The sequence below is a fragment of the Furipterus horrens genome, unplaced genomic scaffold, assembly GCF_987537825.1.
Source record: "Furipterus horrens unplaced genomic scaffold, mFurHor1.1.pri manual_scaffold_10, whole genome shotgun sequence".
In the NCBI taxonomy this organism is placed as follows: domain Eukaryota; kingdom Metazoa; phylum Chordata; class Mammalia; order Chiroptera; family Furipteridae; genus Furipterus; species Furipterus horrens.
The window spans coordinates 85,087,888-85,113,504 of record NW_028327180.1 but is presented as its reverse complement, the minus strand read 5'-3'; the positions used below and the strand labels follow the sequence as shown (position 1 = coordinate 85,113,504).

Below are 25,617 nucleotides of genomic sequence, written 5' to 3'. Positions count from 1 at the left end.
TAATAAAAACTATACAAGAGAAAATGAAATAGACCCTACAGTGAACGTACAGCATATCTGGTACCTCGAGAGGGAGATCAGGGCAGACTTCCAAGATAAGGGTCTTAAAGGACAAGCGCATTTTCGAAAGTCCAAGGCAGAAATGCCTAATACAGTGTATTACACTCTGTTCTGCCTTTAGCCATGCAAGGTCTCACCCTCATCCATATCCTTGTATTCTTTCCCATGGAGCCCACGTACAGCTTCAGAATCCTCCTTAACCCAGTCCCTACCCTAAATCAGACTAGAAACATTTATGTGCTGGGTCTCCAGGGAACAGGAAAGGAAAAGCCTCAGTCTCCTCATTTTTATCAGCTTTCTACAATGTCGGTCATCACAGACATTTCCCACCTGCCTCTCCTGGCCGCTGACTGAGGCATTCTGAAGTGTTTTCAAACTTCTCACCTCACTGGCTGTCAATGGGGCTCCAAGCTGCGAAGGCCCCACATCAGTGCACGGTGCTGTGCAAGCGTCCTGGGGATGCCTTGTGGAATTGGGAACTGCATGTACAGTGTGGGCCTCCAGGAGGGCTGATGCTTCCAGCTGTACCCAAAGCACGGAGGGAAGTGGGCAGGGCAGGGCTGGGGGGCGGGGTGGAAGCAGAGAGGGGAGGAAGTGCATCTTGGATCTCAAAAGAACCGAAGTCTCAGAGCAAAGGCAGAAAGGTCATGGGAAGCCATCCAGGACGCGCTGGCCTGTGTTTCACCGGCCCTTGGGACCCAGAGCACAGGCCCACCTGCCTGCCTCCCTGCTGGCACCTGAGAGAGTTCTTCCTGCCTGGGCCTCACCGTTTTCACTGGTGAAACAAGAGATTCGACTGCAGTTCCCTGCAGCTCCAACATTCTCTAATGATTTTCAGCAGCGGAGTGATGAATAGGAGACAGAGCAAAGCGGGGCTGTGGAGCAGACTGATGGCTCTTGTGCATTTGCTGCTGGACCTGACAAGACCTGGAAGGGCCCACCCTCCAGTGTAGGCCCTTGCTGCGCCAATAAGAGAGTAGAACACAAAATAATAATCTGGCCTATTGTACGAACAAGAGTATCAAAAGAATACAAAACCCAAAACGCAAAACTGAGGCTCAAGAGCGGGCAAAGGCGCTGGTTGCACAAGGGTCTGGGGAGAGGAAATACAGAGGCGGTGGGGACAAATGTGAATGAATATGTAGCTGCACTTAATTTTTTAAGTTGTCTGATATCCTACAGAGGCTGGTTAGCCTCAGATGTTACCCAGAGGAGCTCATAATGTTCACAACTGTAGTGATAGTACAGATAGTAAAAGCTATCACTTACTGAGCATTTACTAAACACTGGCATTGCTAAACACAGGCATTAATTTCTTTATTTCCCACAGCAATCCCATGGAGAAGGTACTAGAGTCTCCATTTACAGACAAAGATATCAAGGTTCAAGGTCACACAGACACGGCAGCTCTGGGAGTCAAAACCAGGTCAGTCTGAACCTCAACTTCGTCCTTGTAGCCCTCAGCAAAGCAAACAGGCAAACTGGCTTCCTCTTAACGCTAATTCTCCTACGATAGGAGAATTTCATCACAGCCCTTCTCCACTTGGTCCGATCCTTCAAGATCCCACTCAGATGCCACCGCTTCTGTGAGAGCCTTAGTTAGAATCAATCCAAACCTCTCTGGGCTCCCAGAGCTCTTAGCTTTGACTCCCATTAGCACACTTAGCACTACCTGCCTTGTGTTGGAGTTAATTGAGCCGAGCCTCCCTCCACTCTACACCCAAAGCAAGTTGTTTAGACTTTCATTATGGCACTTAGCATCCTTCATGAATGCTGGCCATGCCTAGACTCATTTCCCATCTTATACAGTGAGCCCTACCCTTAAGGACAGGCGCTGTCTTAGGAATCTGTGTACCTGAATTTTACTAGTGCTTTGGGAACAGATGCTTCCTAACTAAAGCTGGCGCACACACAGCTGGGTTCTCCCTTCTGTCTAATCTATGGACTGCGACACTCCTCTGATGTACTTTTCCTTGAACCCTTTCATGGTCAGGGTCATTGAACAATGTCAGGCAGGGGTCAGGGACTCCTCTGTGGAATTTCCCTGGTAACTGAAGAGGTGGGACAGCTGACCTTTTCTCATGTCACTATTGTCCTTGTGGTCCTCTCTCCTCCAATGGAGGTCTGTCCGCGGTGTGTCATCACTTTAGGAAAAGGATTGCTTGTCTTACTCTGGAGTTAATGACTTCCCTTTTCCTGGAGGCAGGGAGGCTTTGATTCCAATTTAAAAAGTCTTTAGAGGCCATTTTTCAAGGGAGGGAGGCTTCAAGGGCCTCCTGGGACACTTAGTTTCATGTGCCTGTGTTCACTCCTTGCTGGATGGCTGAGTGGTTTGGAGCACAGGATTTGGTGGTGGACAAATGGGGCTAAATTCCGCACTTTGTCCCTGGGGTAAGTTAATTAGTCACTCTAAAACCTTTCCTTCCTCCGATGTATTACAGAGAAACCATAAAGAACCCACCCTGAGGAGCTGCTCTGAGAATTAAATGCATTTAAAGTGTGTTCTTAGCATACTTCCTAGCTACTATTGGGTCTGTTGCTTGCTGTAACACTTGCTGTTACTGCGTTGTTGGGTTGTGGTTGTGGTTGTGGTTGTGTTTTGTAAACACATCATCTAGCTACTAAGAAACATAAGAGCAACATGCAGCTGAAAATTTCACCTCTGCAGTCAGTAGGAAATGCAAATTCACATGTAGCTTCTAGCTGGGAGCCTAAGAATAGCTGTCGTTGAGTTTCTGCTTAAAAATAACTTGCATGTTTTTAGGCTTTAGAGAGCATCTTTATCAATTGTGCCATTTTACAGAAAACAATCTCAGAGAGGGGAAATAACATTTCAAGGGTCAACCCTTTAAAAATCAGCCAAGCTCGGGCTCTAACTCAGGTTTTCTGACTCCAGTCCAGTGTGTCTCCTCCTGAGTATCCCTTGAGCTACTGTCCTTTTCTTGGATGTAACCTTTGTGTAGCATTTCGGCTTTCCCACCAGTCCCTATGGTAACCTGGGCATCATCTGAAGATGCTGCTTTGCCTAGTATTGAGAAGACAACCGTAACACATCTTGGTACACAGACAGTGCTGAGATGAGTCTATCTCTGTATGCCGACAAGTTTCCACTCCATTCTAACTGTCCCTTAGCATTACTCCTATGTGAACTAATTCTGCTAAAACTAATGTGTCAGTTTCTATATTAGTAATGAGGTTTAAGGGTCTAGTCCTTTTCTTCAAATGCTGCCCTTGAACTCAAATGCCGGTGAGAATTGCACTGGCATTCTGGGGTGAGTTTCAGCAGTACAAAGCATAAGGAAAAGAGGCTAGATGTATTATTCTCCATACTGAGAGAGCAGAGTCAAGACCTAGCAGAGCCAGTAGAGAAGAAATGAAACAAGACCTTGGGTGGAAACCACCACCCAAGGTGCAATGGTTGGGAAGAGACTCTAATCCAACCCACCAAGGAGCATGTACTCATGGAGCAAAGTAGACAGTCATTCTGCCCTAATTATGTGCCTACTATGCCTTGCACTGTACCGCCTCCCTACTTTTGTCCATGCTGTTCCTTCTGCTTTCCTCTATTATTTAAAATTATGTAGGACTTTGTATCATTTAAAAATATTTTTATACCTGCCATTTTGCTGAATCATAACAACCCACTGAGGCAAGTACTTGTTACTGCTATTTCAAAGAAGAAACTGGAAGATCAGAGACGTGGAAGGTCTTGCCCAGGGCCACAAAACTCATCTGTGTAGTAAGGTCTTTTCCTCCAGTCTCCAGATTCAGAGACTTTCCATATGTGAGAGTCAGTAGAACCTCCAGACTGATTCTGGGCCTGGGCACCAGGCTGCCTGGGTTTGCATCCTGGCACTTGTCACCTGCTTGTGGTATGAGCCTGAACCTGTTGCTGAGTCTGTGCCTCAGTTTCTTCAGATGCAGAATAGGGAATAATCATAGTCTTAATCTCAAAAGATGAGCTATTATGTGTGAAGTGCTCAGAACAATGGCTGGCAACAAAAGACAGGCTCAGTAAATGTTGCTATAGAAACAACGCTGCTGTCTGAATTCTCTTTCTGCCAAGGCTCATCTGAAATGCCGTAAATTGTTATTCTGACTTTTCATAAATAGATACAATTTCTGCCTCTTTTGGACCCTGTAATCATTTGTACTTTGCTCACAGCACACAGTATGCTCTGCTGTGCGCTGGAGGTATCTGTAAACTTGTTTTTCTTGCCCCCCTCCCCCCTTGCCTGGGAGTGCTGTGGCCTCCGAGAGAGCTCTGGTATAAGCTCATCCCCAGCAGTGCCCAGTATTGAGCTTGATGCCAAAGAGGAAGGCAGCCAGCAAGTGCTGGTTACACTGAATTCAAGTGAACCCAGGACTCTAGTTCCCACTAAATCCTCGTGGAAGCCTCCTTAGAGATCAGCCATTCTGCCCTGATGCTGGATAATTGGGCTGCTGAGGGAGGGACAGATACTTGTCTAAAGTCATGCCACATGGTAGCAGAAGCAGGAATGGAAACCAGATCTCAACACTATCAGCAACCCTGGGCTCCACCCAAATACTGGGCACTTTCTCTCTCCACGGAATGAAGGAGAAAACAGCCCGTGTCCCTGAAGTAAAGAGACAAGAATGGGACCAATGACAGCACACAGCTAAGCTTCAGCAACAATATTGCTCAAAGAATAGAGCTGTATTAGGAACATATATCCAGCCGCCTACCAGGGATGAAGGACATGAATAAATTACACAGCCAACAGGCAGTTTTTTCTGAACTGACTTGGTATTTCTGTGCTGCATGAATGGACCAGGAGCTCTGCACAGGAGAAGCTTTTGGGTCCTGGATGTATTAAATGCAAACCTTTGAGTGGTTTTCTTTCCTGTTTTCCTTTTAACACTTACTCTAAACTGGAGTCCTCAAATCTTGGGCTCCAGAACACTTCCTTCATATCGGTATTTGTACAGAAGATACCGAGATACTGAGCCCCTATACAGAGTCACCACTTCTTGTTCTCCCTGTGATTGTCTGGTCAGGTGGGGATGAGGAAAGGTCAGGTCCTGGTTAGCCTGTGCCTCCAGAGCCTCTTTTCCACCAGCTACTGTCATGTTTCTTCCTCGTGTTGAGGGCTCAGATAATGTTTAAAATGTAAAATAAATCAGAGAGAATTCTATGCCGGTCAGCATGACTTGACCAGAGAAAGGCTTTGATTCCTGGTACTGCCAAAAGCTGTCTTCCAAAGTAAGATAAGGTAAATCTTAAGGTGATAGCTTCCCCATCCATCATCTCCAATGTAAATGCCTTGGGGGTGACGGGAGAAGCTGCTTTCTCAGGGCTGTGGGTGGGGCTTTCCTGGGTGGGGGACTGCTTGTTCAGACGATGGCTCCAAGGCTGCCCTTAACCACAAAGAGAGCCTCTGAAAACGGGGCACATTGCTTGCCAAGCCATGCTTAATGAGAGATGATCATCCATAAAACAGCCTTCTTGAGGAAAGGTGCCCAGATGGCAGGCCGCTCTGCCCTGGGGACTCTGGGGGTGGTCATCTTCTTCTTTTGATCTGTGTTTCCAATGCCTGAGTCATTTTTTAAAAAATGTTAATGTCAAAGATAAAAAGTACTTATAACAGTTAAAAGTGAAGGTGAGACAGGGAGAAAAAAAAAAGCTTTTTGCAAAGGAAATTTATTTCAAAGTAATTTCCAACTATTGACTGACTTGAGGTACCCATTTGTGGCCTTCTGATTGTTAGGACCAGTTTGGTGGTGGTTGTTGCTGCTGTTGTTATTTTATTATTATTGTTTCGATTCACACATTAGTTTAATATACTGTGGAAACAATACTTGATAAGCTTTCAAAGAGCTCACACACCCATCTTACAGACACCATAAACCACAAGTAAATCAAATTTGGCACTAACTTATTATGTCTTTGTTTGAGATCCACCTTCTCAATCCCTCTGATTTACATCAGTTTCCAAACTACTCCACAGATGAGCTATTAGCTATACTGAGTGCATACTTTTTGGGTGGCATTTCTAAATTCAAGTTCCCCCTGGGCATGATGGAGCTGTCATGACACATATGGATCCCATTCCTAGCAAACAGTGCCATTTTTCTGTCCTATCCACGCCTTCCATATTGATGGAAGTAACAGAAGCAAAAGTGAAAACTGAATTGGCCTATACATTTTGAAGTTTAATGGGTTTATAAGATTGATTGTGCTTTTTTGCTGTTTGTTTTTTCATTTTAACACTTAATCAGTGTCTTCACTTTTTAAAGAAAACTTTATTCCCTTTCTCACTGAATGCCCCATCAGCTCACAGCATCCCGAGCTGTCACTTACTACCACCTAGTAACATATAATAAGTGTCTGCTGATTCTGTTGAGCTATACTTTCCTTGAAGTCAGGGACAACCTGAGTAAGGAACAGCCCTGCAGGTCTCTCCCTTTTGTGCTATGTTTTGCAAGGTCAGCAAATGCGTGACACATATACTCCCTTCTTGCACCCCAGGCAGACTTAACTAATTGATCATGGCATTCTTTCCAATTGAGCCCAGTCAAGTCCTAGAGTCCTCCTCATCAGCATTCCTGGAAGCCACTACCAATTTATCAGGATTGACAGACTTGATAACACCAATTTTCTGGCCTCACCATAACGGTTAAAAGCAAGGGTTTTGGAATTGGCCCGACCTAAATTCAAATCCCAACACTACCACTTACTTGATATGTGACCTGGAGTACAGTTGTCCAAGTGCCCTAAATCTCAGATTTCCCCACTCAAAAATGACCAGTCCTCTCATCCTTCAGAAGTCTAAATTTAGGCATTTCCTCCTTTCAGAAACATCTATTTACATAAGACTGAAGATTGGTACCTCACCTAGGCCTCTACAAACACCCCGAACTTGCTCTTCACACTCCTTCTCACTGGAGAATTAATGGGCTCATTTCTTTTAATTTTCTCTGGTTGGTGTGTGAGCTCCTGTGGGCAGCAAAGGGCATGGGCTCTTTGCTGGGCTCTGAAATACAGCTAAAATAAATAGCACCACCAACACATAAAAATCTCTTAAAACAGTGCTAAGCATATGATAAGTGCTCAATAAACATGGTTATTTTCATATTTATTGTTATGTTCCATCATTTTGAGTTTCAGAGAAGAAACCTTACTATGGAGCTAACTTTTACATATGTATGGTTTAATTTTGGATTGCTATTATTCTCCAGCTGCCAAGGATGCCAAAGCTATCTGTTATTTTCTAAATTTTAAGAGTTGCATTCCTTGAAATAGAGCTGTATCGTCCTTTCTCATAAAACCTAATAGGGGGTCATATACATAAGAGGCCTATTTAAGCATGTTCTTGGTCACACCTACCATGTTTGCTAACACTGGTGACCATTAGCGCAACCTTTGCTGACAGCAGCCTTGCAGGGACCCATACATACTAGGTACTCTTCCAGGTTAATGAAGCCCCAGAATTCTCTTTTGAGTACCCATGGCCAAAGTATTAGCCTGGGAGTGCTGTTAAATGCAGACTGCTGGGCCCACCCCCAGAATTTCTGATTCAATGGGGTGGGGCTTGGTAATTTACATTTCTAACGGGTTTCATGCTGCTGGTCTTGGACCATTCTTTGAGAACCTCTAACAGAATAAAGGAGATAAGAAAGGACCCTCTTGCCTAGGGAAGGTACCATGAGTCCCGTTTATCACCTCCCAGGCTGGTGATGATCTCCATGTGAATCCTGCAAACTGTACTTGCAACTAATTCTCATTAAAGTCAAGAAAATTGACATGTTTAAGTATCTGCTGCAGGACCTTGCTGAAGGATGAAAAAGCAAGGTTTCTAAATTTTGCTGATGGACCTTGCAATTTTTCCTTCTTTCTCAGTTGACAACTAGTGAAATTTCTTGATACTTTAATATCTCACAGTTCATACCATACTTTTGCAGGATACTTCATATTTTTCCCGAGTGCTTTCATCTATGTTATCACATTTGATTCTTATAAAAACTGCTTTAGGGAAGGCAGGCAAGAATTAGCATCTCTCTTTGAATGACATGGCAGAGTAAACCAGGACCCAGAATCCTCAATTCATTGCCAGGTCTCTTTCCACGACACCACATAGTTTCTGATGCAAGTGCCAGTTCTACCTTTGAGCTCTCTTCATGTACTAAACCTTAATTTATTTCAAATTGTTGCAGATGCTTTGAGCTGGAAGACATCATAAAGAGTCCCACTAATTGGAAGGTTCTTAGACGTTCGGGAATACAGATTCCATCGAGGGCCTCAGGAAAGCTTTGGACTCTTAAACAATATAGATGTATAAATACATAATACAACTTACGTAAAGTTTTAAGGTGTACACGGACCTCCTAGAGTCCAAGGCCATTGTGCTTTGTGACTATGGAAGGCACCATTCCGAATGAATTAACAGTGGCCCTGTGAAGACCAACCACAAATCATGGAGCCAGAGCAGCAGCAGTATATTCACTTTTTGGGTTATTTGGCTGGTTTTTGTGATTTTTAACAGATGAATGAATTGAAATTCAAGAACCTGAGCAATTTAATTCAGATACCACAGCCAAATAAGAGCAAAATTAAGAGTGGGAACTAGGACTTGGAGTCAGGAAACCTTTCACTCTTAACTTATCCCACTTACTGGCTGTAAGACCTTACTTAACCCTTCCAAGATTCACTTTCACTGCTTTATAGATAGGAATCAGAAAATCAAATGATGTTTAAAAACTGTATTCTGATAGGGTTCTTTTAGTCTAAATGAAAGAAAATTATGTCAAGCGCTAACACAAGTTGTAGTACCCAATAAGTACAAGTTCTCCCGGGCTATTTTTCCTAGCTCAATTCATGTGTAACAAGTGAATACATTTTTGTTTCTCTCAGGACAGGTAGTTACTATCTCAGGGTAACCAGTAGCCACATACATACAAGTACTCTAGAATGTATATATCTATGTCATTATAGACGTCATAACAATGCCATTGTTTAAACTGTGCTCAGGTGATCTGATGTTGCTTTAAGTGCTTATGCCATTGTCCCATGTAGAATCTCAGGGATGTTTGTCCCCTCTCTAAGCATGGCTACAAAAATAGAAAAGAAAGAGTTTCACTAAAGGGAAGAAAGCTTAGACCACAGTAGTATCTAGTTCTCCCTACATTTTTCAATGCTTATTTTAGCTTGTGCAAGATTCGTTCTTCACACTACAAAGGAACCACATTATACTTCCTAATCTACACAGGGTAATGATTTTCACCTGAATATTTTGTTATGTATTTGCATCTAATTCACATTTAAAGTTAAGCAGAATTTATAGGTCATTTCACTGCATACATTTTATTGTGTTTTAAACATTAAAAAACATGATCCTTGTTTTAGTTTATCATTGGAACTCTAGAATGCAAGAAATGGAAAAAAACACAGAGGCTTCATCTAATTCTGTTATATGATAGGCAAGACATTGATGCTCTGGAACAGGGGCATGTCCTCCAGGTCAACAGTGAGTTCAAACAGTCAGCTGCAGAGCCTGCCCTTGAACTTCATTTCCTGGCTCCTAATTCAATGTTCTCGCCATGTTTGTCCTGTCCTGCCTCAGGTATGAAGACCCAGAAAGACCAAACAATGATAGAAGCATTTTCCCACTCTTAATTTCTTCCTACTCTCATTTTTTTCCCCTAAAAGAAATTTTGTGAATAGTGAGATAAAGATACACATGCCTTTTTCCATTTTCAATAAGTGGCTGCTCTGGTCCTGGCTGTTGCCTTGATGAGGCTCCGATGATGCTCACTCACCCTCACCTACACTTTCCATGTTAGATGAGCAGCAATCTATCTTTGTCCCCAGTACCATGGGCCACGTCACTACCTGATTACCCTTCCTCTCTCTCAGCAGACACAATGGCCATCTTTTGGGACTCCTTGAAACACCTTTATACCGGAGGTCTTGCTCGCAGGAACAGTGCCCTAAATCAGCCTTTTGAAAGTGAGTAAGATCTTCAGATTCCTTGATTCAACATGACTGGCTTGGCGAAATAAAATAACCAAAATGTTCAAATGACTTGGATACAAGTTGAGTTAGCAGGTTCCTGATTTATCTATTTCTGGATTCAACTCTCATTTTGTCTAATGACCCATAGTTCCAATAGTCCTATTCCTGAAGAATCTGGGAAAGGTAAACACCTTGAATGAGACATTTCCTTTTCTTAAAGAGGTTATTAGTAAGGAGGGAAAACAGTTTAAACCAAACTACATTTCTGAGTATAGTTTTATCAAGCTATTACCATCTGCTTGTGGCCTAAGTGAGGTCATGGCTGTATGTTATCTAAGTCAGCACAGAGAGACAGCTGAGTGAACTTTATGAGGCCATTATTCTGAAATGCTGCCATTATTAGCATTGTCAGGAAATAGCATTTCCTTTGGAAACAGATTTCTCTTGTGACTAAATAATTTTAAGTACTTTGAAGAGAAAAATTGCCTAATTCTATACATGGCCCTGCTTTTGCAAAAAGAGCATAATGCATACAACTTCACCATGGCCAGTGTGGTAGTGTCACAGATGGTAAATACTTGTGGATCTAGGCACTGTATTTTATACTTGTCTCTATTCTCCTTAATTTCTTGGAATGGAACCTGATGCGTAGAAGGCATATGCTCTCTGGTTGCTGATGAATAATTATGAGCATTAGTGTAGAGGATGACTCCTTTAAGGACTCCTGAGATAGGGTGTTTTATTTTTTTGTTCGGTTGTTTTGGTTCTCAGACATCTTCATACTTGGTGAGTCTATAGTCTATAGTCTCTCCTGAGCCTTCCTTTCTTGTCAGCTGTCATGCCTCTCTCTGTCAGCAACCATTGTGCACTCCTCCAATCTACTCTCACCTGCTGTTTTTCCTATCTGGCATCTGTTGTTATTGACCAATGACCAAATTTAATGGCAAAGCCTGCTAAATTACTTAGGTCACATTTATACAGCTTTATAGTCAACATACTCACAGGGTGCAAGAGTGATGTAATTCTTTCATCTGTCTTAGAAAACATTTTATTCTGCATTTATATACTTGACGTTCTCCAAAATTTTAAGCTTGTTTACAGTCTGAAAGCTGGTGAAATGCGAATGTACATAAGATAAAATGCAAACTATCCCATGGGGTGTAATAGTCTTAATTAGGAAGTTTAAACCCTAGAGTCTACCTACCAACCCCTTTATCCTAACCCCACAGAGATTTCTAGTCCATCCACTTTCACCCTTTCTAAAGTGACAAAATCAAGCCAAATTTCAAACCAAATGGTTATCTTTGGGAAGAAAACAAATACACCAGAAAGCAAATAATCCTATGTTACTTCCAAGTTGTTGCTTCATCCAGCCAACACAAATCTAGACTTTTTTGATAATTATATAATAGAACATGGCCATTCTAAGTTTAAGAGACAGTTTGATGAAAATCAGAAGCCCAAAACATAGTGTGCGTGTGACGGGCGGGAGGGGTAGGTGGGTAGTGCTGCCAGCTGTTTAGGGGGCAGCATCAGGGTGAATCGGCAGGGCTTAAAGGGAAAAAGATAGAAAGGAAGGTCACCTCAAATAACAGACGTAAAGAGAAGGATATGCAGTTTCAGTTGGCCATGGAGACCCACTGTTGGTATGAGATGAGAGGAATGGCCTACCCCTCGTCGTCGGCAGCCATCCGTCTCGAGAGACGATGGCGTAGCTTCCTGAGTGTCTATCTGCACCGCCGAGAATGGCTGTGCAGTCCGACTCGGGAGTGACAATCCCTGCCGCACTTGTTACAGGTGAAGGCAGATGGCCGTTGTTGCTGCTGTTGACGCTGCTTCCGCCTCGATCTTTTCTGGGCCGCCTCCTCGTTGCGCGCAGCCTCTGCACGTGACGTACCTTGCCTGACCGCGAGCCTCCAGGCTAGGCGGTCGTCTGCTTGAACTTCCCATGTGTTGAGATTGATGGAGCATTGTGTCATGTCCTTTTTGCAGATGTCTTTGAACCGCAGTTTTGGGGCCCTGTCATCCTCTGGCCTTCTGCTAGCTCGCCGTAGAGGAGGTCTTTGGGGATACGGCCTGCATCCATTCTTTTGACATGGCCGAGCCACCTGAGGCATCTCTCGCTAAGAACTGCATGCAAACTGCTCATATTGGCTCGCTTCAGCACCTCGGTGTTGGGGACCTTATCCTGCCAGGCGACATGCAGGACGCGTCGCAGGCACCTCATGTGGAAGCTGTTGAGTTTCCTTTCGTGCCTTGCGTAGGTAGTCCACGTCCCGCTGCCATAGAGGAGAGTGCTGAGTACGCAGGCTTGGTAGATGCGCAGTCTGGTTTTCTCAGTGAGGCTGGAATTGTTCCACGCTCGCCGGTTCAGTCTGGCCATAACTGTGGCTGCCCTGGCGATTCTCCGGTTGACCTCCAGGTCGACTGACAGAGAACTCGAGATGGTGGACCCGAGGTAAGTGAAGTCGTTGACAACCTCCAGGGTGTACCCGTCGATGGTGATGCATGGGGGAGTCCCCGTGCCTTGAGCCATAACGTTCGTCTTCGTCAGGCTGATGGCTAGTCCGAACTCCTTGCATGCGTGGGAAAGGCAAGTGACTAGCTGCTGGAGTCCCTCTTCGGAGTGTGATGTCAAAGCTGCGTCATCGGCGAAGAGCATCTCACGGATGAGCACCTCTTTGACTTTGGTCTTGGCTCGTAGACGGGCCAGGTTGTAGAGCTTGCCATCGGATCTGGTGTGAATGAAGACACCCTCGCTGCAGTCCTTAAAGGTGTATTGGAGGAGCATGGAGAAGAAGATTCCGAACAGCGTAGGCGCGAGGACGCAGCCCTGCTTTACTCCGCTGCTGACTGGGAAGGCCTCAGAGGTTGCGCCGTTGTAGGACACCGTGCTGTGCATGTTGTCGTGAAAGGACATGACCACAGCAAGCAGATGTGGTGGACAGACAATCTTCCGTAGCAAGCTGAAGAGACCGCTTCGACTGACCAGATCAAACGCCTTCGTGAGGTCGATAAAGGCGAGGTAGAGTGGTTTATGCTGCTCGTGACACTTCTCCTGCAGCTGGCGTAGGGAGAAGATCATGTCCACTGTTGATCGGCCAGCTCTGAAGCCACACTGGGACTCTGGGTAGACGCGGGAAGCAAGGGTCTGCAGGCGGGCAAGAGCGACCCGGGCGAAAACTTTGCCGACGACACTGAGGAGAGAGATGCCCCGGTAGTTGTTGCAGTCGCTGCGGTCTCCTTTGTTCTTGTACATGGTGATAATGTTGGCATCTCTCATATCCTGAGGGATGTAACCCTCCTTCCAGCAGCGACAGAGTAGATGGTGGAGCGGCTGTAGCAGGACTGGTTTCCCGCTCTTTAGGATTTCTGGAGGGATTCCGTCGCTTCCTGGTGCTTTCCCGCAAGCAAGGCGGTCGATGGCTTTGCCGAGCTCTGCCGCAGTAGGTGGGGTGTCTAGCTCCTCCATGACTGGTAGTTCTGGGATGGCGTTAAGAGCAGTGTCTGTTACGGTGTTCTTCGTTGCGTACAGCTCGAGGTAGTGCTCAGTCCACCGCCGCATTTGCTGTTCCTGGTCAGTGATGACCTCACCTGTCTTGGACTTAAGGGGGGCGATCTTGGAGGGGATTGGGCCTGTTGCCTTCTTGATACCCTCATACATTCCTCGTGCGTTGCCTATATCGGCGGCTTCCTGAATGCTTCTGCACAGGTTTAGCCAATAGGTGTTGGCACAGTGGCGGGCGGTCTTCTGGACTTTGTTCCTGGCAGCCCGTAGAGCTTGAAGTGTACTGGGAGTGGGCGTGGCCTTGTAAGCCAGTAGGGCCTTCCTCTTAGCCTCAATCACGGGTTCCATTTCTTCCCAGTGAGCCTCGTACCAGTCAGCGTTCTTCCGCTCTTTCTTCCCGTAAGCAATAATGGCGGAGTTGTATATGGCGTCGCGGAGACGTGGCCAATTGGATTCGATAATGTCATCTGCCGCCACTCCCTCGCCGAGTGCATCTTCCATCTTGTTGATGAATTGCTGGGTCTTAACTGGGTTGCTGGCACAACTGGTGTTGATGCGTGGGCAACCCTTCATCTTGGAGTGGTGCAACCTCTTCGGCATTATGCGCACCTTGCTTACCACGAGGGCATGGTCCGTGTCGCAGTCTGCACTGTGGTAGCTGCGGGTGAGGAGGGTGCTGCCAATATCCGTTCTTCTGGTGATGACGAGGTCAAGCTGGTGCCAATGGCGGGAGCGGGGGTGCCTCCATGACACCTGGTGGATCTCTTTGCACTTGAAGAATGTGTTTGTCACGCACAGGCCGTGGTGACACGAAAGCTCAAGCAGTCGCTGACCATTCTCATTGATCTTTCCTCTCCCAAAGTTTCCGAGGCAGGTGGGCCAGGCCATGTGGTCGGCTCCTACTCTTGCGTTGAAGTCTCCAAGGAGATAGAGAGCATTACTTCTGGGGATCTTGGATAACGCTTCGTCCAGTGCATGGTAGAACTGTTCTTTCTCTTCGATGGTGGCGCAGAGGGTTGGGGCGTACGCGCTAAGAATGCTGACTGGGCCGAAAGTTGTTGACAATCGGAGGGTAAGTAATCTCTCTGTGCCTCCTGTGGGTGGCTCTATGGAGTTAACAAGCGTGTTCTTCACAGCAAACCCAACACCGTGCTGTCTTGGTTGGTCCGGAGACTTCCCTTGCCAGTAGAAGGTATAGTTGGTTTCTCTGATAGTTCCGTTGTCGGCCAACCGGGTCTCCTGTAGAGCCGCAATGTCGATGTTTAGTCGTGCCAGTTCCCTATCGATGACAGCGGTTTTCCTGGCACCATTGATCCACGGAAGGTCTGCAGTAAATCCGGGGCACATGGTCCTGATGTTCCAGCTAGCGAGACGAAGAGCTGGAGGCTTCTTTCTTGTTGTTTGCTTGGAATTTACTGGTGCGAGTGTTTTGTGGCCCACTTTTCGAGAGGCGCCTCTCTGATCCCCACGCACCCAGTGGGGCAGGCGAGCCATGGCGAGACGGCACCTAATTGGCTGGGGCTGCCCAGCTTGAGGTGGGCGGTAGCTGTCCAGTGAGGTGCGATGACCTCTCCCACCGTCAGAGGAGACCCCTGACGCTCGTTTCCTTCGCCAATCGGATGAGCTTATAACCGGTATCTGTCTCCTCCCGTGTTGAGTCGACATCTTGCGATGACGCTGGAGTGTCCTCTCCAGTGAAACTGAAGCTACAGAGCCTGGGCAGGGTGATATGGAGGGTCTGCTGTTGCCCATGCAGCAGACCCCCCCTCTCTTCGCAGCTGAAGGGTCCAAGGGAAAGACGAAGTCAATACAGCTTGGCTTCAGGTGCGCCGCAGGAGTTGCCGGTGTTGACTACAATGTCAAACCGCCTTAGGGACTCTGGCTCCGGATTTTCTGTCGGGGTTTACTCCCTTAGCCCTTCCCCTGAAGAGGTATGCCGCGAGGCAGCGGAGGTTTTTTGGAGTCAGAGTTTTCCTTCTCTGATTTTAGAGATGTCCTTCCTCTTTCCTCCTTTACAGGAGTAGAGATGGCCTACCCCTAAGTATACTTTATTTGGCTACTTTTGTAAGGTGTTATGGACTGAAAGCAAGTGGCTCACTCAAAGGCAAGGAGACCAATTAAGGGACCTACACACCCACTCTCCCTGATCCCGGTCGCAGCAACAAAATCACACCTTTCATGCTTCTGCTCAGTAAACCTTAGGAAAAGACTAGATGCTAGAAACAGAGGCAACACTGGTGTCATACTTCCAAATAAAAAAGTTGGCTAATGACACGCTACTCTTCCCTAGAAAGAGTGAGTGTCAGCAGCCCACGTTCCCAGGGGACCAAAGGCTGATTCACCTACTTCCTGAGAACAAAATGGCAGCCCCTGCAGAGCCTCACCTGTATGTTTAGCAGAAAAGTTGCACATCCTGGACTCAGACGCACACTGGACTAGTCATTTTGATGTTTAGCTTTTAAAAACGGGAATGGAGCACAATTTCACCACACCTCTAAGTTTTTGAGTATTTGATTCCTTGGCTCAGAGGTATCTCTCAGCATTAAATATCCACAGGCTTTCTGGTCAATGCCATGAATCGTCTTTATGCCCAAGAGCAGGACATTTTTTCATATATCTGTGCTTTTACTCAGAAGTGTTCTTCTGCCTGAAATGCCTTATTCTTCCAACTGTCCCCAATAGTAATACTAGACAAACAGCAACAGCAGCAATGGCGACGAAAAGTACTTGCGTATATTATAAAGAACAGAGTGTGCTGCTGACTTTGTCATGTACTACCTCATTTTGACTTCCCAACAATACAGATTTTATCATTTCAAGGTATAGGTGAGAAAGTTGAGACTCAGAGAGAACAAATAACTTGTTTAGGTTCTCACAGTCAGTCCCAAAATCCAGAGACAGGAATCTTAATGAGTATATGGCCCCCAACTAAACTTTATTTTTAATTTTTATTTAAAATTTTAAAAATAATATTTATATCTTTAGAACAGTACTACTTTACATATGGGTTGCCACCTACAAGCTGAGGGAAGTAGGAACAGAGGGTTGTCTGGAAAACCCGAAGCCCTAAGCCTTGTTGAGTGGTATCTGGTATTGCCTGACCATGTCCTCCCACTAGAGGAGTTGAGAAATGTCCCATGTCTGATTCTTTCAGAAAGCAGGTGTAGGAGTCCTTGTGTTTTTTAAATTTAAAAAAAAAATTTTGTTTGTAATCTCTTAAAAATTCAGAGCCAACTTCAGACCTGCATTTTAGCTCCTAAAAGAGGTTCCAAGAAGTCTTTTGCACGGCCTGTGGTAGGGTCTCCACTGAGGTCAAGGCTAAAGACCACATCCTCAGTAGAAAGGAAGAACCCTTCAGTAAATTTAACAGTCTTCTTGGCTATGGAAGAGCCATCTCTTCTGTCTGTTGCTGTCACATACATAATAACAATGTCGAAGTTTCCTTTTTTGGACTGCTTCATACCCTCAGGTACAGATTATACATATGTCCTTTGGGTCATTCCTGTAGCATTTTTTCTTTTGGGTCTGCTCCTTGTTCAGAAGCTTCCTTGTCAAGTTCCAAGGACTTAACACCATCATCTTTGGATTTTTTAATGACATCTTTTGTAACCATTACAGTATCTTCAGGGCCAGTAGTAAGCTGATGAGTAATTTGAAATAACTGGAAACATTCCTCTAAAGTTCTTTTCTTTACTTTGCTAATCAGTCATGCAATCATGGATTTTAAGACCTGGCTTTTTGGCTTTTCATTTCATGGTATTAGAACCAATCGGTCCATTCGAATGGCCATGAAAATCCACTTCAGGTTATTCTGAGTAAAAGGTTGCCTTCCATGGCTATTGTTCTGCCTCTATCATAATTTAGCAGAATAAAAAGGTTTTCTCCAAACACTTTTATTCTTGATATGAATACCATGTATTTTGGTCAGGAAGTTTTGTGGTGGTGAATTTTCTTCAGATTACTTGACTTCTGCACGTTTTGATAAGATTAGCTGTATTTGTAGCTCTGGGCTCAGCTTTACCATGGTGGCAGACCATAATCTTGGGCTGAGAATCCCGCGAGCATCAGGGTGGGGGGGGCGCGGGGGAGGGGCAACACAGAGCGCCAATGACAGCAGGTCCCTGAGCGAGAATTCCCTGCCGCCTGCAGTTATGTGCACAGACCTCTGCTTCGTTGGTGGTTCTGGAACTGTGCATGGTGTGCCACTCATCCATAGTGACTACTATGTCCGAGCCATGTGGCACTGTGTTCATCCTCCCCAACTCAATTTTTCAGAGGTCCTTTACCCTGAAGCTTCCATTAATGCCCACAGATGCTCTCCTTTTGAATCCTGTTGTGTATTAGTTTAATTCATCTGGTGAAGATTTCTATCTAAAAGTCATTCATTCTATAAATATTTATTAAATGGCATACTATATGCCGGGTACTGTGCTAGGATAAAATATCCTGGAGGAACACAGGCAATTAGAATGCGGGGCAAGAAGGATTATGATTAGGAGTCAGAAAAGGCTCCAAAGGGAGCATAAAGGAGGGCATAGCTAACCTGGTCATACAAAACTTTCAGGAGGAAGTGTCGCTGATTCTAGGACCTAAACACCAAATACGGTTGTGGCAGGTGAAGAATGGGAATATTTCAGACCCTGGTAGGCATATGCTCACCTGGAAAGGTTGAGTAGCTTTACTTGCATTGCTCCTTCTGTCCTTGCCCCTACCCTTTAATACTGCAAACTCTTATAGCCCCAACATTCCTCTCACCCATAGATGGTGACCTCAGCATAATGGAGTGAATACATTTGGCATAGCTGGTTCCAGAGTCAAACAGTGCTGAATTCAAATCCTGGCTCCACCACTTCCTGGCCTTATGACTTAAAAAAATTTTATTTTACCATCTGTAAACCTCAGTTTCTACATCTGGAAATGAATATTAGCAGTAATGCCATCATTTTAAGGTTGTTGCAAGTATAAAAATGACCTAATAATGAATTAAGAGACATAGCACAGGACCTATACAAAGCCAATCCCCAATAACGGTGGCTTTTACTGATAGTAGTAGGTGTTACTAGATCCACCTAGATTCTGGCTTCTCCATGAAAGGAATCTGACTCATTTTTCTTGTGTTCTCTTTGTGTCTTGAACTACCCAGACATAATAACAGATATTCAGTATGTACCTACTGATGGATTGCTGATGTACATTTTCCATGAAGTCATTGAACACACATTTATTGAGCACTTACTATGAGCTTGGCCCTGTTTCGCATGCTGTGACTACAACAGTGAACCAGGCATACTCCTGGAGCTCCTGTCCTAGAATTCTGACCAGCAGTTTTATAAAATTGATGGCTACTGACACTCTAGAATCAGGTTTGAAAAATATCACCCAAAGCATAAGAATTACCTAAATTGTTAGTGATAATAACTGTAAATCCACTTGATGTTTCTGGAGAACCCGATTCCTTATCGTAAGACCTCTTCACCCAGTTCAGTGTTTTTCCATCTGCTGCTGGGCCCTGCCTGAATCTAAAGCAATGATTTCCACTTCACTCCACAATGTACATCACAGGGTCCCTGCCATAGTGCTTATCAGCAACAGGAGAGTTTGTTGATCGGCATCTGTCTTTCTACTACATTCTGCTTGTACCTGAGAGGCGTTCTGTTTGTATAGAAAGAGGAGTGGATTTAGGTTTTAACCTTGGTTTTGCTACTAATCAGTGTGGATATCTTTTTCATTTATCATTTCAATAACTATTAATGAAATGCTAAACAGAGGCACAGCATGGCCTCGGTGAAGGTTCAGGCTTGAGAGTCAGTGCGTGGGTGAGAAACTAGCTCTGCTGCTTTCTGTCTGTACAATTGTGGATGAGAGACTTGACCACCAGCTTCCTTACCTGCAAAATGGAGATAATAATCATACCCACCTTACAGGACACTTGTAAATATTTAATGAGTTAATGCATGTAAAAAAATCCTTGAACAGTGTGCCTGGAACTAGTCCATTTTCAAAAACTGTCAGACACTATTACTTTATTGTTAATATTTGTTATTATCAAACTGCAGTCACTGTATATGGCACTGAATGAATAGCGGGAGAAAGAGGAAAGGTTATGGTCCTTAGAGATCTAGCTTTCTCATAGGCAAAGAAACATTAAACAACTAACCACCCATAACTACATAACTGCACATTGTGCTGAGTGACGTGAAGGAAGTGGACAGCGAGGGTGGTGGTTTAAAGAGTGCTGTCTGAGAGAGACCTAAAGAGTAAACAAGTCGGGGGGTGGGTGAAGGAGGCCTATGTGCCTGTGTGTGAAGGCCTGCCCAGGAAGACAGGAGAGCATGTGTCAGGGCCCTGAGGTAGGGACTGAAGGGCCTGTGTGGGTACCTGGTGATGACTGAGGTGGACAGGCAGTTGATGTGGTGGGCAGGGTCCAAACTGTGAAGTGCTGGGTGGAGATTGTGTATCTTGAAAATTATCCTAAGGGCAAAGGAAAGCCACTGATGGCATGTGGTTTCCTTCTGGTATATGGATTTCCCAAAAGTGATGGAGAGGAGTGCATAAAATATCCTCTCAGCCCTGACCAGTGTGACTCAATTGGCTGGGCGTCGTTCCATAAAGCAGAAGGCTGCCGGTTCGATTCCCAGTCAGGGCACATGTCTGGACAGCAGGTTCACTTCTCGGTTGGGGTACATATGAGAGGCAAACCGATTGATATTTATCTCTCACATCAGTGTTTCTCTCCCTTCCTTTCTCTCTCTTTCTCCCTCTCTAAAAGTAAATAAAATCTAAAAAAAAAAATAATAATAAAATATTCTCTCAAGCCCCTTTAACACTGAAGAATATGAGAGTCGATGATGGTTAACCCAAAAAAGTGGCTGTTTCTAGGAAAAGTAGAATGAAAATAAGTAAGTGGCAGAGGAGAGGGGAATGAGGGAGACAGGGAGGTAAGAAAAAGGGAAAGAAACTGATGACTAAAACTTCTGTGGAGACATGAAGTCTGGAAAGGAAATGTTGAATATTCAACACAGATACAGACTGGTACCTATTACATCTACATGCGTGTAGGTGTGTTTGACTTATGCCTGTATTTGTACGCTCACTGATTTGGCAGGAATCCAAACCGGGGGAAGCCTTTGCAAGGAAGACAAATAAGACTAATGGGCTGGAAACATTGCAGAAGGGAAAAAAAAATGATATGTCAGTCACTTTGGTTAAATGCATGATTCCTGGCTACGAAGACGCGTCTGGAATAAGCTCCTGCCAGAAAGCTGGTGCTCAGGAATTGAAATGCTTGCTGAGGCATGGTTCAGCAGCTCCTTTCGGCAGCTGCTGGGTGGCAATCAAACAGAATTGCATTAGGAAAGGAGTGGCTGAGAAAGTCCCCTCTGGAACAGAAATTTTTATTGGGAGAGGAAAAAGGAGCGCAGTCCAAAAAAGAAGAACTGACTTCAGGAATGCTAATTTGTTCCAGCCTTCAGGAACCCAGAGGAAGCTGAGCACTTCTTGCTGAGATATTCAGATGCGGAGGTGCAAAGAGGCATGCGAGGCAGCGAAAATCAAAAATAAATAAGTGTTCTTTGGGCTAATTCCTCCTTTCCAGCTGAGGAGAGCTGAAATGTAAGGATTTATGAAGGGGAAACACACACTGGTCCAACTCTGCAGACACTTTGGAATGCTAATGCCATCTCTGGCTCTCAGAACTTGTTGTTGATATGGGCCTGTATAGTGGGCTATCCTAGGAATCTTGTAGCAAATGCTGGAAAAAACACTGATTTGAGGTACCTCAGTGCAATGGGAAGTAAAAGGAGCCACTTATGGTGTATGAAAAGTTCTTTTCTGGGAAGGAAATATCCATTAGCAAGATGTCTCATTCTCTTAACTTCTTCCCGGTTTGCCAGCGGTTCAATAAGCATATGCCGGATTTGAGTTACTAATAGCAGCTTCTGTTTAGTGGACATTTACAGTATGTTTTAGGTACTTACAGCCTGTTAACTAATTGAATCTTCATGAAGCATTATAAGGTAGATTCTAATGTTCCCATTTTACACTCGAGGAAACAGAGGCTCAGGGAGGTTAAAGAGCATACTCAAAGGCACATGTTTCTGGGACTGAGAAACAGATCTGATTACCAAGCCCATGTTCCCTCTGGGCCCATATTTTCTTATTTATAAAATAGGAATGGTTAATAAGATCATCTTCAGATTCTCACGTTCCCCACCCTCCCTCAGGAAGACTGCAGATGTAGCAAGTTTTGTACTTCTGTTTTGTGTGCTTTTTTTCTCCACGAGATGCTCTCTCCCCTTTAGTTCTCAAAACTCCAATGCATCTAGAAATTTTCTCTTATCAGAACTTGTTTTGGAATCATTCAGTGCCACATAGGTATAAATAACAGAAAATAGAAACCAACATTCAGCAGTCACTTCTTACTTTTCTGCAGCTGCCAACCAAGGGATTACACCGTCCCATTTCAAATCATTCTAACCTGATTGAGAGGCAGGCAAGGCCAGCATTTCCCCCGGTTTGCAGATAAGAAGCTAAGGCTCAGATAGGGAGAGCGACTGGGCCAAGCTCACACAATGAGTTAAAAGCAGAATCAGAACAACAAGGTCACATCTCCTAAATCCAGGTCTGGTGCCTTTTCTGGAAAAGCACATAGTTTTCCTGAGCAGGAAGCTCCAGGACCCAGCAGGAAGCATAAAGGAGCGATGGGCAGGTGAGAGAACCCTTTCCTCTGCCCACGTTCATTCCACTTTAGCCAAAGTTTGTCAAGTGAAAAACAGGTCCAGATCTTCCCATGCTTTCTACAAGAGAAGCTGAAAAGCTGGATTTTCATATGCAAAGCCTGAAACTTTGAAATCTCTGTGAGAACCAGCTATCACACATCTGTAAGCTGAAGTCACCACTGAGCAGGCAGTTTTTCAACTCTGCTTTACACAGAAGAAATGCGTTTATTATGGCTGCAGAGATATCCAGCTGAAAGCCCATTCCACCGCAGCCCATTGTTTGGGAGACCCAAACCGCAATCAATCAAATCTCAGAGAACAGTGGAGATTTCGAGTCCGAACAGTCCGGGTCAGACAGAGACACTCCAATGCCAGGAGCTGAGCAAATGGTGCCTGTGGTGTGATAGTCAACCAGCTCTCCAGGAGAAAAATAGTGCCTCAGTCTCTATGGTGCAACTGTTCCTACTGTAGCTAACAGATATGGGTGGTTTAACGATCAGTCTGCAAAATGCATGACTGTGTAACAGTTGGTATGCTGCAGTCCAGTGGTCTCAAATTGGTTGCATATCATAATCACTAGCAACATTTAAAAAAATTCAGCTTCCCAGGCTCTGCTCCATATTTAAGTGAAAATCTCTGTGGGTGGATCCTAGAAATTTGTGTTTTCAAAAAGCTTTTTGAAATGAGCAGCAAGATTTGGAAATTCCCAATATAATTCCCACATCCAACTAAGAAAGAAATAGTCTTTTGAAGACAGCCTGTTTAGAGCTTTAAGTGAAAGAGTGTAGAACAGAGATAAGAGACGCAGGACTGAGAGGTACATGATAAACATGCTAAATATTGTGAATAGTTATATTAGTAAAACAAATTTAGTTATGGATGGCAGTTTTTATTTGAGTTCCTCTATATGCCAGTCACTGTTCGAGGTACTTAATATGCACTGCTTTTTAAAATCCTCACAGCAACCCTTTAAGGTGAGTGTCACTGTTATTTCCATTTTACAGGTGGGGAAATTGGAACACAGAAAAATTAAATACTTTCCCAGGGTCACGATGCTAATATATAAGAGAATCAGGATTGGAATCCAGGCAGCCTGGCTCTGGAGAGCTACACTCAGGAAAAGCACCTTCTCCCTGGAGGTAGAGATTATTTTGCATTGAGTAGCTCTAGTCAGACATTTTTTATGAATTAGACTGAGCAAAAGACAGTTGTTCCTTCTTTTTTTCTGTCTTCCACAGGGAATTTGGAAGTCCTTGTAGGCTTTCCTCCAATCCAGGAAGTCAAGGCTATAGATTTCCCGATCACTGACAGGGAGAGTTGAATTTTCCACCTCATTTTTTGTGCCTTTGTGTTTACCTTACTTGGAACCCTGGAGGGCACCGATGCTCCTTACACTGCAGCTACCCTGCAAGTGTATGTCTCACCCCATGGGAAGTACACACCAGCTGTTCCTAAGTCATCTTGCCCTCAGACCTCCACTCAGCACTGCCCTGGTCTCACCTCATGACTGAGGCTAGGAACCAGCTCTCAGTGCAGACATCCTGCCATGTAGGACAGTCTGGCAGTCCATCCTTATAGGGCAGCTCTGGGCCCAATAGACATTCCAGGTCTCCCATGCACATGGACAATAACAACCCTATAAACCTTTAGGAGCTCTTCCCCAGAAAAATGATTTAAAAAAACCAGACCACACAAAGAAAACTAACCTTCATTTCCCAAGTCTATAACACCAGATTTAGAAGACACAAACCCAGGAAGGTCAAATAGTACCTTATTGGAATATTTATCTTCTATTTTATTTTGGAAAGGATTTAAGGCAAGAGTCTCAATCCCAAATGCTGACAGTGGCTGGAATAATGTAAATGAGAAGTGACCCAGCTGGAGAAGTGACCCAATTAAAGGGTGGGACCACTGCCCACCCCCAGGCTCTTACGGATACATCTGTCAATTTTTCAGAAGGCATAGGACTTCTACTTGTGTTAATGAGAAACTCTATAATTTGAACCAATGCTCCCAGTGAGAACAACTAGGAAAGCTGGACATCTGCTTAAAGATGAACAAGAGCTAACGAGAGAGTAAAGGATCACAGAGCCAGAATCTAGGGCTGGAGGAAACCCAGGGAGGTGAGCCTTCTATTTAGAGCTACTTTTGCACTGGAGACATTTACCAGTTCAAGAGCAAGCAGCTAAACTAAGAAGAAGCAAGAATAAGAATTTGGGGATTAGAGTTCAGAACCAAACAATGGTGGCAGTGAAAGGAGGGTGTTAAATGATCACTTTGGTTTAATCCAAGAAGAGCTGTCCAATAGGAGTAAGGATGAACTGGGAATGGGTGGGGATGACAATTTAGCTTTAAGTCATATCAGTCTCTGAGACTGGATCAGAGTGATAAAAGATTGCTAGTACAAGGCAAATATGTATTCACTAGGGAAAAAAAAAAGATAATATCCTAGGCCTCAAATTATTTCTACAAAAAAAAAAAAAAATCTGCAAATACAATGGCCAGCATGTAATAAAAAAATAACCACTTATATCAGAAGATAAAATAGTATGAATAAAAATGAACAGAAAGGAAGAAAAAATAGGAACAAACCCATAGAAACTCAAGCTATTAGAATAATCTGACATATTTTATAATCAACTATGCCTACCACCTTCTGAGAAGTAAAATGCAAAATTGGCAATTTCAACTATTGAAAAACCATTTAAAATAATCAAGAGAAAATTTCAAACTTGAAAGGTACAAAGACTAACATCAAGAATTTTAATCTGAATTGGTGTTTCAAGATTCTTCGGGTATAATCCTAGTAGTGGAGTCACTGGTTCAAAAGGCAGTTCCATTTTTAATCTTTTGAGGCAATTCCATACTGTTCTCCATAGTGGCTGCACCAGTCTGCATCACCAATTCAAAAGAACTTATGCACCCCTATGTTCATTGCAGCACTGTTTACAATAGCTAAGTGCTGGAAACAACCTAAGTGCCCATCTGTAGATGAGTGGATCAAAAAACTGTGGTACATTTACACAATGGAATACTATGTAGCAGAAAGAAAGAAGGAACTCCTGCCATTTGCAACAACATGGATGGAACTAGAGAGAATTATGCCTAGTGAAATAAACCAGGCAAAGAAAGAAAAATACCATATGATATCACCTAATACAGGAAACTAAAGAACAACACAAACAAAGGAACGAAATAGAACAAAGAGGAGAATAGCAGTCAATAGGGGGGAGGGGAGAGGGAGAGAAGGGGGATAAGTAAGGGAAGGGTTTAGTCAAAGAACCTGTATAAATGACTCATGGACATGGACAATGGGGAGGGATATGATTGCGGGAGAGGGGGTGGGTTGGGTGGGGGAG

The 25,617-nt window shown here is 44.3% G+C and overlaps 1 protein-coding gene and 1 pseudogene across 3 annotated transcripts in view; both read right to left on the bottom strand.

Annotated features, from left to right (window-relative positions):
- Positions 1-17,398, bottom strand: part of LOC150000897 (N6-Methyl-AMP deaminase pseudogene) — a 29,741-nt pseudogene extending 12,343 nt beyond the window's left edge.
- GRIA1 (glutamate ionotropic receptor AMPA type subunit 1) overlaps positions 1-25,617 on the bottom strand; it is a 281,186-nt gene that overhangs the window by 152,945 nt on the left and 102,624 nt on the right. The window lies entirely within an intron of this gene.